General features: G+C 33.2%; 1 long non-coding RNA gene across 1 annotated transcript in view; it reads right to left on the bottom strand.

Moving 5' to 3' along the window:
* Nucleotides 1-10,581: 10,581 nt before the first annotated feature.
* The window catches only part of LOC106678153 (uncharacterized), a 16,116-nt gene continuing 14,799 nt past the window's right edge, over nucleotides 10,582-11,898 (bottom strand). Inside the window, exon 6 of the long non-coding RNA XR_010844103.1 lies at nucleotides 10,582-11,104. This is a non-coding gene — a long non-coding RNA (uncharacterized lncRNA). The remainder of the gene's footprint in view (nucleotides 11,105-11,898) is intronic.

Here is an 11,898-nt window from a genome sequence, read left to right on the forward strand (position 1 = left end):
GGGTTTAGGTGTTTGGCAAGTCATGGATATACATATCATGGAAGGATTGGTCTCTGGTTCTGGCCAAACCGGGAACATATGTAACACTAAGGTCCTGAGGATAGATGATTTGATTTTCGAGAAACTAAGGAGCATTAAGGATTTTACGATAGATTTTGGATTGTAAGAATTGTATAAAAGAGGTATTCAATTGTTTAGTGGAGTCCTGAAAAGTTCAACTCCGTATGTCCAGATAGGCCTTAATATAAATCACTCATTCTTAATTAGGTGAAAGTTTAGACCGTTTTTCGAGTAAGCTTTGTAGCAGGAAGATTATGTTTTAATATTTGTTCCTTCTAATTTTGGCTACTTAAAAACCAATATTTTTTTTTTTTTTGAGATGTAAAAAATGAAATTTACTTCAAATACAGTCTAAACCAGCCAATTTACATTACATATACACCCATTGGAGAGGTAAATTTATTCTTCCCTGACAGATAATTTTACAAGGAATTATTATTATGATAATAAAGAGATGACAAATCCTTCCTCTACTTGGGCCAATTGTATCTTCAAGAGTTATTCCTGACATTCTAGAAATCACGCAGATATTTTATGCTTCCAAAGAAACCCATTAGGTCCTTAAGATCGGTGGACTTGTTTGGAACTAGACTGAAACGACATGAAACTGCTCGTAGATTTGATTACTAAACCTACTTGACAAATGCACAAAACTCATTTACTACAAAAAACTCTTTTATACTATAATAGACAGACATATTTCGACATACGGAATTGAGCTTTGGGGCTCCATTAAACCATTAAAATGCTCCCAAATCCACTCCTTTCAATCCAAAATAATATAAATATGTAGTACTTTGAAATTCAGAGACAGTGAAACCTCACCCGCCGGATACTCCTCAATGATTCATTTTCAAATATCCCGGTCAGCAGCAACGAAATTCCGACATTTTCGTAACTGACAACCCTCAAACAGACAAGGAGAGACAATTTTTTGTCAACGAGAGATGAATTGACCACTTTAAACGGAAAAGATTTTGAATATTATACAAATCATATTTAATATTTTCTGTTTTATTATAAAACATATACACATTTAAATGTAAGTTGAAGTTATTCTTTTTTAATAAACAAAATCTTAATCCAACATCATAAATAAAAATTACTTTTTATTCTAATACGAAGTATTTTCAGTCTTATGCGAGATTTATTCTGAAGAGTAAAATATTTGGATTATTTAATTATAACGAAGTGATAACATTTGAGTCTCATAAAATCCCTTCTTTAGCTGTATTATTAGGAAGTAAATAAATGGATAAATAAATAATAATGATAATAAACCAAGTTGGTGGGTTCTATGTTTTGTTCTCTAAGAGAATAAAACATAGAACCCACGTTTTATTCTCTTTTTCTTATCTTTCCTTTACCCCTTCTTCTTCTCTATTATTTTCCTTACCCACATTATTAGTTATGTTCACCACATATTATTATTGTTACGTTTCTAATCACTTCTTTTGTCTTACTTAACTTTATATTTTGTTTCTTTATTCTAACATTGTACTTACATATTCCATTAGTTACATATATTTTCTTTCTCTCCTTTTTTTTCCATAACTTTAATTTTTAAATTATTATTAAATTAAAATATTCACATTTCTTTGTTTCTTTCCATTATATAATGTTATATTTTATTTCCTTAATTACTTTATTTTACTTACATATTTTATCACCTGCATATACGTTTTACTTTTCACTTCTTTCATTACTTTATTTTTATTAATTTTCATTCTGTGGAATTATTTACTTTAATCATTCCATTTTTTTTTTTAATTCATTGGCTGTTGTCTCGTTATTGGTTCTTAGCACTGAGAAATTCTGGCCAAATGTTGCCACTAAATAAGTTTTTTTAATTTATTTGTGTTACACTCTGACCGTACCCCAAAGATCTTCTTACCACATATATTATCCACGGTCTTCTTATCATTCAAAATTATATATAATTGTCGCAGTGCTTCATTAGTGATACAAGTTAGTATTAGCTTAAAAAAAGAAATATTTATTTATTTGATTAATATTTTTTTTTGGGGGGAGGGGAGGGGAAGTGCTACCCTCTCCTTTCCACGCTGGGTACGCCTATGCTGGATGTGAGATTATTGACAAAGCAATGCTTTAGTGATTTCAGCTAGTACGATTTAAAAGAAATAGTTATTTCTGAACCGATATACATGCTAAAACTTTTGAAATTGTCCAACATGTGGTTAGTTTTAGAACCTGGCAGCAAGTGTGTGGCATTCTGTGTGTTCATCAATTTATTTTCTATTTTTTTAAAATGTTTTATTAAATATTTTTATATATTTAGTTTCAAAAATATTACTTTATAAATAGAAGAAACAATTACATATATTCATTCACCCAAATTAAAACACATTTTTTGAAAAATGCATGTACATCCTAAAATTTTCAGTAGACATTCCTCGACAACGAGCAAATACATCGGATCCGTGGCTTTTTGTAGTGTGGAAGTTTCATTGTATATTGAATTATTGCGAAGGTTTTCATAGATGTAAACCCTTGTGGTTTGTAATCGATATTTAGTTAGTAATCGAGATTTAGCGCACAGGAATAGTTAGCAAACTTTCTTAACAAGCCAAATCTTTCTTCAACCACAATAACTTCAAGACAAGACAGCGAGTTACAGAGAAGCCGGACATTAAGAGAACAAGACCACCTTAAATCGTTCCTCCTCTCGTGGAGTAGCCATTGATTGTAAGAAATAGGAAGGAGTGGTCCTGACAGGCGGTTAGTGTCCTGTCGACAGTGCTTCCTAGATCTGCTCTTTAGAGAGCTCCTTGTGGGCGGTGTCGGGCATTTGTAACATCCGCTCAGTCCCAGTCCTACTTGTGTCCACTTCCTCTACAGTACTATGAGAGATATTTCATTTTATCATCAACTGCCAAGGATAAAGACCATCAAACTTAATCGTTGATGACTGATACAACTCACATTACTAGGCACATTTAATTTAAGGTATAAGATGAACTAGAAATTGACACTAACTATTCAAAGTTTAAAATTATCTACAGAAATCGTGATTGGTTGTAAACCGTGGTAATTTTCTAACTGACTGAATACAGGTTTAGGTTTTGTAAACTGTCACCGAATGGACAGGTCACTTCCAAACTGACCCATGACTCACTTTCATAACAGTACTACCACTATAGAAAACTGCCTCCGCGTTAACTAGCATTAAAGCTTTATCGAATTTTAGTCCAATCGACATGAAACCATAAACAGATCTCTTGTTAATAAGTAATAATTTTGTTAATAATAATAATAAGTTCTGAAAATTTGAGTATCTACAATTTTACATATTCTGACTACGAATTTCAATTTAGTGCTTTTTTTTTTTTTTCAATTTTTCTCTCATATTATGAAAACGATGATTTGAGGGAAAACGATGGAAACGAAAATATCAGTAATACTCAAATAGAAATTAAAAAAAAAAACCATTATCAAGCAATAAAAGGAAATTTTCAGATAACGAGGCAGTTAATAAAGGTTAGCCGGTAAACACTAAGTTGTCTTTCACTGATTCTTATAAAATGATTAAATTCGATCAAAAACAACACTGGTAAAATCAATATCTGGAAAACCCCACCAGGTAGTTCTATATATTTGCTCAATCATTCGAAAACCATGTTCTCACAAGCAAACATAGGGAAAGTCATCATAGCAACTTATATTAGACTTAGGAAGAATCATGGACTTTGCAATAACTATCTGCACAAAATAGGCTTAACTGAAAATTTTCAATGTGAAACGTAGCGGTAACCGAGTATGAAAAAATATTTTACATCCATAAATATTTGAAATCTATTAACAAAAATGTAAAAAAATACACAACATACATAATAGACACCATAATAAATACAGTTATGGTATAGTATATTAGTAAATCAGATAAATGTAACTTAATAAATAATAGCAGTAAGAAAAGGATCGTACAAACTGTCCTACAGAGATTTCATAGAAGATAGTTGATTAATTTTTGGCTATATGAAATAAACCAATGCCACCCATACAGGAGAAAAAAAATCAAAACCATGCATTTTTTAACACCACTTACATAGGAATTAACTCTTATTCAATTTGGAATAGCTTCTAAACTAAGCAAGAGTAAATTCCTTTTATGATTGTTTTTACTCGGTGAATCGTTTAGGAGAAACCGGAAACAGGAAGATAGAAATGGTGTGGAATGACTAGGCATTCCAAAATGACTTATGTAACTAAATAAACAGGACATTATAAAACAAAGCCTTATATCTCATAAAAAGTAATCGACATGTTGCCAATTCAAGCGTCAACAGAACAGTACTGAGAAGTATGAATACAGGACTCGGAATAGCACATCTCAGTTTATTATCATTACACTACGGTCCTGCAAGAACCGAGCCTCCTCCACAACAGTCAACCTTTCTACACGGTCTCTTGCTCTCTCCTTCCATCTGCCAACCTTCAAGAGCTTCAAATCCACCTCCACATCGTCCAGCCATCTGATCCGGGGTCGTCCTCTTTTCCGTTTTCCATTTGGTTTGTCATAAACCATCTTTTTGAATCTCCTTTCATCGGGCATCCTCTTAATGTGCCCTAACCATCTTATTCTTGCTCTTTTAATTAACGCCACGATGCTGGGTTCCCCATACAGATTTATCAGTTCCTCATTCCTTCTTCTCCAAACTCCATTCTCCAAGACTCCATTCAGAAGAATACCTTTCTCTCCCAAGATTTGAGCATCTGTTCTGCTTTTCTTGTCAAGGGCCATGTTTCTCCTCCATAGATCACTACTGGCCTTACGATGGTTTTGTAAATGGCCACTCTCATCCTTTTAGAGAGAGCTCTAAAATTCAGTATTCTCTGCAGTGAGAAATAACATCTATTTCCTGCTGCTATCCTGGCCTCTATTTCGCTCTCTACTTTGTTATCATCTGTAACCAGGCTTTCCAAGTACTTAAACTGGTTTACAGAACTGAAACTGTGGTATCTGAACATCACTTTGCTATTCTCTTCATAGACGGTGTATATGAAATATCAATAAAGGTATTTCATATACACCGTCTTGTCTTCATTCACCTTAAGACCCAATTCATGTGCTCCTTCTTCGAATTCCTGGATTGTTCCTTTTACATTTCACTTTATAAGCCTAAAATATCTGCTAAATAAATGGGTCAGTAAGCTTTTTTACTATTTTTATCATATGGTAATTATCCTTTTTTCTGATATATTTCAATAATGAGAATAATTACCTATATTTCACGGTTAATGATCTGTCGTTTGAGAATAAAATCTCAACAATGGGACGAAACATTCCGAAACATTAAACAAAAAACAATAGAAAAAACAACTACTATGCTTTCATGTGTTCGTGGTTGTTATGACTATGGACAAAAAGATCTGACGATTGCCATAGCAACAATGGAAACACATGAACATTTGTATTCTCCTTTTGTTAGGATTTTTTTCATTGTTCATATTTATGCATCGCTTCTTATTGCTAACAATATTAAATGATCAATTACTTCAATAAACCATATTAAAGGAACTTTAGGGATAGATTTTTAGAAAATTCGGCATTTGACCTGTCTCACTATTTCAATCAGGGATAAGACCTAGCGGATATGAAAGACCACTTGATTGTACATTGAAACAAATTTAATCAAAATCATCAGAGCCGTTTTCATGAATATAGTTAAAAAGGGTAAAATCGATTATATAAAGTGAGTAGATTTTAGCGAAAAAGTAGCTGTATCATTCCTGGCATACGTGTAATTCTCCCCTCTCCTCTCCCCCCTCCACACACAGATCATTTTGTGAGACAATTATTAGTACTCAGACGATCTTAAAATTTATATTTCATAAATAGGTAAGTTAAAGTAACAACTTCTGATTAAATACAACAAATAACTGTCATAATAGACAAATAAAAAACAAGAAATATAAATACTGAATGATTAATAGTTGACCTATACAATTTGATGTAAGAAAATAGTCCGGCTGGCGGTCAATCAAGGTACAAAATAGTAAAGATTAACTATTTATTGGTAACCTACGTTTCGCCCTACTTTGCTACAGCAACGTACTCCCTACAGGGCTTCATCGGCGCTAGATAAAAGAAGTTACAGAATGATCCCATGAAACCTATTCTAAAACTTCATGTACTCAGCCCTGCACACTGTAATCAAACGTTGAGTACCAACAATAGTTTATATTTACTCTTTTGTACTTTTATTGACAACCACCCGGACTATCTTTCTACTAGAAATATAAATGTGTCAAAGTTATATATATGCTAAACTCTCAAGGCGTTTAGATGTGGCAGTTAGCGTTTTTGCATGCGCGATCAGGTAATAGCACTATCAACTTTAAGGAAATTCTGATAGTATGATAGTAATGTCACGATAGCAAATATCCTTTATACAATGCCTGTGGGTGTGACTGACATATCACTATCGCTGTCATCATAAAACATAGGCTATATCAACATAAAAAGTTTTAAAATATTGTGATGGTTTTATTTATAAAATAATTTTTTTTAAACAAATTAATATTTAATTATTGATTGGAGAAGAAGGTCGGGGGAGAGGGGTGCGGTCAGCAAAGAAAACATAAATAAACAAAAAAATATTTATTTATGCCGACGTTTCGATTTGAGTTTCAGGTTTGTTCATCAGGGCTATAGAACAAAAGAGATAACAACCAACATTTTGTTGCCCCAACCATCTTCTCCAACTAATCTACGGTCAACCTCAAACCTCATAATATTTAATTATGTAAATTAATCACTTTTAATAAAAAGTAAAATTATTTTATGCGATGGTGGTAAACACATAAAAACTGAAGAATTAAAATTGCATAAATAAATTCAAGATAATGTGAAAATGAAAACAAAAGAATAAAAATATACGTGATACGTATGAAAGGAGACGGTAACAAAATATACAAGTTTGAAGGAGGTGGGATATCGAAGAGCCAGGCAGGCAGACATAGCGGGCTGAGCTCCCGTTACCTTCTGGTCTCCTGATACTATTTTGTATATCTAAGAACTTTCTGACGATATCTGTCACAGTAAAAAATAATAAGATAGTAAATAATAAGAAAAGACGTCTTGGCTGGCAGAATAAAAAATATTTCCTTTAGCTACAATAAGCAGGCAGGGAGGTGTGTGTGTAAGGAGGCTGAGCTCCTGCCAGCTCATGATATCCTGTTACATATAGGTACTTCTGACCTGACTAGGGGAAGAAATGAATGACACCGGTCAAGAAGCTACGGTCATTTTTGGTGGTGGTAGTATTGTCACGATAGTGAGACAGTATCCTGTCCATACACTACAAGAAAACTTAACCTCAAAAAATAATAATACAATGTATTATGAGAACAAGGTTTTCCCTACCAATCGGTTCATTGCAGTAGATAGATATTTCTGGTAGATTTAATTTGTAGATATTTAAGGTAGATAGAGAAACTAAGATCCAAGCGTATAAAATGTAGCTCTTAATACCGCGGCAGATACTGCCATCAATAATGCATAACCTACCAGGACAGTGAATGCCGTACTACCATATAGTTTTTACACCACGGCAGTGGTTGTAACATCATTTGATGCCCTTCACCTCAATTACAGTTAACAATCATGACAGCAACTATTGCAGCCACTACCATAGTGTAAACATACAGTAGCTGTTACAATAGAAATAATGTCACGGAAATTCCACCTATATAATAAGCCTTGAAAATAAACTTTTGCAACTCAACTGTGTAGAAAAGGATTTTGCGGGAAAATATTATATACTTATGTTTTGAGGTCAGATTTAGTGTCACATGTAGACAGGACATTGTCACTTAGTCTTCCGTGAAGTCTTCATAAGCTTATGTGGCTGTGAAGACTCCTACGAAGATAAAGGTCATAAACTACTTTATAGTGCATTAAACTAGCCTTAATTTGAGTGCTAATGGTTTTTGCACTCAAATTTTGACCTATTCGTCAAATGGTTTTTGAGATATGATTTTCTCAAAATAAATACTGATTTTTCAGTTTATTTTTTATGAAATGTTGTAATTTAAAAAGCTATATCTCGGGTACTATTTGATGTAAATAGCTCTGTTAGGGCTCATATTTTAGCAAATATACTCTATTTCAATGATATTCTCTTACGTCTTCTAATATTGTTGGTAGTTTTAATATAGAGCTCCAAATAAAGAACTCTTTTTTTTTTTTAAGTTTTGAAACATCCGCCATTTTTTATTCCCTCTATCTTTGCTTGGGACTCATCAATTTTGACAAGTAATTATACATAGTTTTCTTAAAAGTAATCAAAAAAGTGCCTTTTTTCACCCCGCCTCTTGTACTAAAGTGACGAGTGTGAAACTTTCATACAAGTCTCAAGGTTTCTATTAGATTTGAATAAATTATTGGCTCAGTACAACTTTAATTATTTATACTCAATAAATTTGTACTCACAAAGCTTTAAAGCTTCTATTTAGTAATCTATTAGTATAACAACCTAAAAACCTATAGAGCGACACCTAATGATAAGCATTCCATGGCAACACAGTCGTCTGGGAGACTACATCTGGAACAAGCTTGTGCGCTTGCGACAATAAATGACTAGCGTTTATTTTTTTCTTGACTCGTTTATTGGGCTCGACATGGTATTTTTCCTTAAAATATTTCTTTTCAACTGCTGTTAGACGCATGCGGAAAAAAATATCCCATAGCGAAATGGGTTTTAAGAATTACTTTCTTGTCCTTGAATAGTTGAAATGTCTTGTCTTACAGTTATCTTTCGGTGAAGATATTCCTAAGACCCTTGGAAGTTTAAAAATGCGCTATCCTAGGCAGTCCAGTCGAATTTGGTTCAATTCAACCTTAGAACTAGGTTTTCTTCCGTGTCTTAATTTTCAATGATAATAAATTGAATTTTTGTGAGTAATTACCGCATACATATATGGAAAAAAATAAAACACCATGATAGATGCGAGGCCTACAGTCATATTCTGAATTAGCCAGGATAAAAGATTGTAGAATCTTTTTTTAAAAATAACTTCCGTCAATCTCCAGCAAAATTTTACTATTTTTCTAGTCTAGATACCCTCTGAAAACTCTCATAACTTTCTTATACAATAGAGTCTTAAAAAAGAAGGTGTTTCTGCCTTAAAACATTTGTTACAACGTTGTTGTATTATTTATTCAAACGTTCGAGGTTTATTAATACGAACTTTGAGGCATTACTTCAGTATAATTGGGTCCCGACATTTCCATGTTTATTAATCGCGAATTCAACGTCGGTGGTCAAAATAAAGTTATCATATTATTTGGTTATATATAATTAATTTGAGCTATTTTTATTCCTTTAGTGAAGCCTATAAATATTATTAAACGATTGTGGCATTTATCTGCATACAAAGAAAATTAGTCATATCTCGATAAAAGTTCGATATCTCCAGAACAATTGGAAGTAAAGATGTTTAATACGGCTCAATATGAAGCTAGTTAAATACACCACAAATTTAGATTAATTATTTTATATTTTCTTGTTTGAGAGTGGTTTAGTTTATTCTTAAATACAACAAATTTGATCCTTTTTTTCTCTCAACTTTATTCTTGACACCTTTTCCAACGTTTCAACCCTCAGGTCATTCTCAAGGATACCTTCATATTGATGTCATTTTCTTTTTTCAAATCTTAAAAATGCAGGCTAATTGCCTTTGTCCCATATAACCTTTTCTAAATATTTTTTTCCTAGAATTAAACCTTTTATAAAACACTTTTCTTCATTCACATTTGCAACTTAAAACAGAATCTACCTTCAACTTCAAGGTAGGTTGTAGGTTGTAGGTTGAAGGTAGGTTCTGTTTTAAGTTGCAAATGTGAATGAAGAAAGGAAGAAAAGTTTTTTAAAAAAGGTTTAAATCTAGGAAGAAGTTATTTAGAAAAGGTTATATGGGACAAAGGCAATTAGCCTGCATTTTTAAGATTTGAAAAAAGAAAATGACATCAATATGAAGGTATCCTTGAAAATGACCTGAGGGTCGAAACATTGGAAAAGGTGTAAAGAATAAAGTTGAGAGAAAAAAAGGATCAAATTCGTTTTATTTAAGAATACACCACAAACTTTAAAACATGTTTTTCCATCGAAAACTTGAATTCATTTTTTTTTCCATAGCAATCACTTTCCCTTACTTGAAAGTGAGATGTACTATCTCGTTGATTAATACACGATTATAATTAAGCCATAGTTATTGGCCTTACAAGAACGATATTAGAAGCCAAATAAGATAATCGACAAATTACATGGAAGACAGTAGTAGCGCTCCGGAGCCGCCGCTAAGAGCAGACGACAAGTTGAGGGGTTCTGTGGGGGGGGGGGGGAGGGAGGAGGGCTAATGGCATCCATTATGTCACCCCATCCAGGGTCCCCCTTTCCTTATTTAGCCGCCGACAAATCGTCCGTTTACAAAACCGCAAAACAAAGTTTATCGACCGACTCGTTTAGCCCGCTAAATTATCATCCTATTGAATTAATAACAGTTCCATCTCCATCTACTTCATCGTAGTAATTAAAAGGGAATAATATTTATTTAATTTATCTCTTGATGCATTTTAGAAAACTCGTTTAAAAAAACAAAATTAATTTATAAAAATCTTATAATCTTCTCTCTTTTCTTAATGCCTGTGTACACTCCAACAATAGCTGTTTTAGACATTAACTGATGAAAACTAAAGGCCCAATACCTTTACTAAACCAAAGGAATTTAATATATAATATACCTTGAAAAAGTTTGATCAATCGTACATAGCGTCAACCGATTAAAAATTAAATACACTTGTATTCAGCTGTGCTGCAAGTCCTTTAACTGTCCGATAAGGGTTTCCTTCCACAGTAAGCCTGAGTTCGTTGTCAATTGCTGGTGGTCTACCTCTGGGATGGTTGGCCACCAGTCAAGAATTTTCGAACCACCGACAAATGATCCGTTGGTTACAACACCCTGTCTTGAACGTCGGGGTAAAGTTTCTTGCAGCTTGGGCTGCCCAGTGTCCAAGTTTAAACTAAAAAAAAAATACTAAAAAAGTCACGTCCACCATGGTCATATTTGATGACATACTAAACAATGTGCAATCAATTGATATTATAGTAAATATTATTTTTAAAAAAATAGAAGATCAATAACGGCTCATTATGAGCTGCAAACTACGTTTATATTAAACAATAAAAGTCAGTAATCCCACTTTGAATTTCTGAAATAATAAAAACGGATATTTCATACACGGCTTCCCCCTAGATTTTTGGGGCCCAAGAAAAAGGAAGAAAATAGTGAACTTATTTCATAGATGATGTCTTTCTGGAAACATGCTGTAAGTATGAAGATAACATTGTTGAGTTGACAACCGCACCTTTGGAGGACAAGCTATACTTCGATTCTTTGTATGTGTGTATAAGTATATTACTGCTATTAGGTTTGCTCCCCCCTTCATTTCATATGAAATGGCCTAAATAGCTTGTAAACGCTATTTAGAGAGGTTAGATTTCAAGTAAAAGAGCAATTTTTAAATAGTAGTCCCCAGACCTTCGGTAAGTTGGAAATCCAGCCACAATTCTTGAAAATTTTAGATTTTGCCCTTCCTCTAATAAGTTGTAGCAACAATGCAAGAGTGTGGATGTAGCCAGTTAAGTAGAATAACAATGGCCTGATATGTATGAGAGGCACCAGCTGGAGTTTTTTAACTTAAAATAATTTCCTTTGTCGGCATACCAAAGATACCGCCGGACCTAGGCAAAAACCCGTCGGCAACAGATCTAAAGTAATGTACAAAGACATATAGATAACAGAGGGTATGTACCC

Source organism: Halyomorpha halys, unplaced genomic scaffold (genome assembly GCF_000696795.3).
Source record: "Halyomorpha halys isolate HHAL.00 unplaced genomic scaffold, Hhal_1.1 Scaffold126.1, whole genome shotgun sequence".
In the NCBI taxonomy this organism is placed as follows: Eukaryota; Metazoa; Arthropoda; class Insecta; order Hemiptera; family Pentatomidae; genus Halyomorpha; species Halyomorpha halys.